The 4,175-nt window shown below is 33.7% G+C and overlaps 1 pseudogene; it reads right to left on the bottom strand.

Annotated features, from left to right (window-relative positions):
* Window positions 1-303: 303 nt before the first annotated feature.
* On the bottom strand, window positions 304-1,328 carry LOC141564830 (eukaryotic translation initiation factor 3 subunit H pseudogene; annotated as a pseudogene).
* Window positions 1,329-4,175: the final 2,847 nt, after the last annotated feature.

The raw sequence follows: 4,175 nt of genomic DNA on the forward strand, positions 1-4,175 counted from the left end.
TTATATTAGCAATTTAACATACTTTTAATCCTATGCCCAATTACATAAAAGGGATACTTTTTTGATTTGACTAAAACAATAAAATATATTTAGCAAAATAAATGATCTAATATGCTAAGAAAAAATTAATGTTAAAAATAAGTTTTATTTTTTCATAATTTTGCTGCTAAAGTCAATAATAATAAATTATTATTCTCATTTTCATCAAAAAAATTCTATTTTTGAAAGAGCTGATCGCAGAGTATGTATTAGCATTTTATTTGGAAATTACTTATCAAGCCAGAAGTCATGGGTTTACTATTTCTAATTATTGTATTCTTGAAGAACCAGAACCATGAATAGTTTGACCAAGTTATATGTGATGAATTCTTCGATGTTTTGGCAGTAACTGTTAATTTTTGGCCTGCAATGAAAAGCAATCCCATCCTGGCAGGTGGCTGAAGAGGTTCGAAAACTTTGGATTTATCTTCTTCAGGAGGTTCTCCTCAGCTCTGGGACTATAGATTCTGATGTTGACAGTATTGCTGGTACTGATGTTTCTGTTGCTGCTGTTTACTGCCCTTTCTCATTTAGAAAATTTAACAATATCCTGGCTCATTTCTTCCATTCTATCTGTCAACAATTGCAGATTTTTCCCCAAATGATTACTGTTTGCTAGACTGAGCAATTTGTGTTTATCTGCCACAGCTGATTTCTTTTCTAGTTTCCACATTAGTACATTGATAAGATGTGAATTTTTAATTATAATCATTACTTCTTCAAACATATTCAAAGGTGATATTTGCTTTTTTCAATGTTTCAGGAGAAAAATCTTTCTTTTTATAAAATTTATCACTTGGGAATGAATCTGTCTGTATGTTTTCAATGATAGAGAATCTTGAACAGTTTTTAATGGGATTGTAAATGAGAACTTCAATTGCATATTGTGAATCCAGGAGAGCATGAGTGATAAAATAGACTGGTACCAACTAAAATGAAGATAAAATGAAGTTTTGATATTTATATGATGAAGACCACTTATCATTTTCATCTGATATTGGACTTCATCAAAATCATGCTCATCCTCTATGTGTTGAAGAAAAGGAAAACATGTATGACTTAGTCCTTCTTTCACCACCAGATTCTAAAATACTCTCTAAACAACTTTATTCTCTTGTCCTTCTTCTTGGTGATGTTTAATTATGTTTAAAACAATTGACTTGTCAGTCTATTTGCTTCAGTGCCAAATCTCCTGAGCTGCTTTTGCCTTTTCCTTTGCTAGAGGTTACTCTGATTGCAGAAGTCAAACTAGTAGAGTTAGAGCCAGTATTTTCTTTGCTAGAAGCCATCTTAGTGAAAGGAAAAAAATCTGAAAAGCGGCCGAGATGAAGGAGGAAAAGCAATTCCAGATCTCAAACTATATTATGAAACAGCAGTCATCAAAATACAATGGTACTTTCAGTACTCATCATTAATTAATTCTAGAAGGCACTATGCATAGTGAAAATACCTAACAAAATTTTCCCATAAGGAATATATCTCCAGTTCTCCGCCTAAAAATCCCTCCCCACCCAATTCCCCAAAGGGGCAAGTGGGACTTCCAGCTATGGAGAAACAAGCCAGCACAGCACAACACATTTGGCCTCCTCTCTTCTTGACCAAACTCATTTTCTCCCCTAACCTCACACTGACTTTCTTGGGAGCAAGGAGATGGGAACTGGATGTAAAGTTGGAAGCTATGGCCCGCCCCTTCCAGTACTACCATTTTAGGAGCCTGGAGACTATATGCTAAAGCTACGTTGTCCTAAAGGAATTTCCCCACAACCTGCTCTAAAGCATACAACTCAGCTTCTTTAACAGTCTTACACACTGATGCCTTTGCTGGGGAGGAGCTGTCCACAGTCAAGAACAATACAATAACATGAAGGGCGGGCAATATTCTGGCCAACCTTATTTCTCTACGTCTCAACCAAGACAACAACCAAAGGCAACAAGTATCAAGCAAGTGTCAAGTGGTGAAACATTTTTTCCCTTGCCAAAATGCATCAAACATCAAATTCATCAAGTTTCAAAGCAGATGAGTGCTGATACCATTGTTATTTGTCAGTAGTTTAAAAATAGAAGTCAATCAATGGAATAGTCTTGACAAGAGAGATAAAGAAAGAATGGAACTCAATGACCAAATTCAATAAATCTGACCTCAGAGATTTACTGGCTTTGAGACCCCTGCATGAATCACTTTATACTGTTTTCTCAGTTTCTTCATCTGTGGAAATATACTGGAAAAAGAAATGGCAAACCACTCCAATATCTTTGCCAAGAAAGCCCAAAAAGTGGTCATGAAGAGTCAAATATGACTGAACTGATCAAACAATAACATGTAGAAGTCACTTTATATATAATCTGATTTCATATTAAGTGCTATTGTTATTTCCATGGTTTTTAAATTTTATGTCAAATGAATTGACATGATATAAGCAGGTACTGAAACAGTAGATTCCAGATATGAGGATTTAATAGATACTGAGTTCATCAATAGAAATGAATCACTATAAAATCACTGAGAAATTTGGTATCACATACTGGATGCATATATAGATAGAGACATAAACATAGATCACATAAAAGTATAAATGTAGATGTGCCTCTGTCTATAGATACAGAGTATAGATTAATGTATCTCTTTTCAGCTGATTTTCTCTAACTCATCTACTTATTTTTTGAGACAATATTGCTACCAATCTTCCACTGTCATTCTCTGCAATATTTCACAATGAGATAATTCTGAAAACCAATGTTTCCTTTATATACCATGCCTTTCCACTTAGTGAAAAGCTTATGTTTGTTGTCTGAGGCATTTGGGAGGGGGCCACTTCTGGCCATCTTGTTATATCATTTATCACACATTGATTAAACTTCTCTAAGAAGTGTCAAGAGGTTCAAAGGCTCTTCATTTTATCCATTTCATATTTTTGACTCAGTAGCTTATTTAATCCTAGAATGAAAGAACTTCTTTAATCATATTCACTTCTACAAAATGTAGAACAATCAGATTATATAATACTTGTCAAATAAATTCAGCAGCTAGGTGGTGCACTGGAGAGAGCATTGGGCCTGTAGTTGAGAAAAATCTAAGTTTGAATCCAACCTCACTTACTAGCCATGTATTCTGTTTGCCTAAATTTCGAAATGTTAAAATCAGAATAATAATAACACCTATCTCCCCCTACTTAGCACATAGTAGATATAATAGAAATGCTGGATGTTATTGTTATTTTAGCATTGCTATAACATTATTATTATTTATTGCTAAAATTTACAAAGTATTATTCCTAAACTATAAAGAAACTAATAGAAAACTCAGAGCCAAAAAAAAATTTTTTAAAGGCAATGGGGGAGGACAGAAAGCAGGCTAATCCCAAAGTACAGATATTAGCTCAGTCAATAACATAAGGGAAGAAAATTATTGATTGTGGTTATTAAAACAAGATTAGTAACAGAAAAAATAAAACTACAAAAATATATTCATTCAAATGAATCGGCTGAAAAAAAGACAGTGCTAAATGAAATGGGCTAAAATCCTCAATAAAATAGAAAAATTTCAGAAAAGAGATTAAAAAGCAGAATGTCACAACTTTCCACTTCTAGAAACACAAATATCTATATAGATTCATAATCTGAAAAATGCAAGTAAAGCTATAAAATATTACCTTACATCCACTAGAATGGCAGAAATGAGAAGATCATATCCTCCATGTTGGTTAGACTATGGGAAAATAGCCTAATCTTTGGAAATGAAGGCTAATTCAGAGATTAAAAAAAAACAATAGAGCCACAAACAATAAAAGTCACAATACTAACCTTACTTTGCAACCCCATGATGCCATTTCTAGGACTCCGTCCTTTGGAGAAAGCATGTTTTAGTAGATGGAACACAAGACTTGAAGTCAGGGAACTCTTCTTTAGAATTTTCTCAAATATTTATGAGCTCTGCAGATTTGAATATGTCAACCTCCCTGGACCTCAGTTTACTTACTTCTAGTGAGGAAATTAGACACAGTCATTTTGATGACCCTTCCAGTTCCAATTCTATGTTCCTCTGACCTCCAATACATCATTTAAAAAGAGAGAGAGAAAGACCTTAATACCCCTTGAATGATTCAATCAACAAATATTCTTACATCAGAAAGGTAATG

The sequence above is a fragment of the Sminthopsis crassicaudata genome, chromosome 3 (assembly GCF_048593235.1).
Source record: "Sminthopsis crassicaudata isolate SCR6 chromosome 3, ASM4859323v1, whole genome shotgun sequence".
Taxonomy (NCBI): domain Eukaryota; kingdom Metazoa; phylum Chordata; class Mammalia; order Dasyuromorphia; family Dasyuridae; genus Sminthopsis; species Sminthopsis crassicaudata.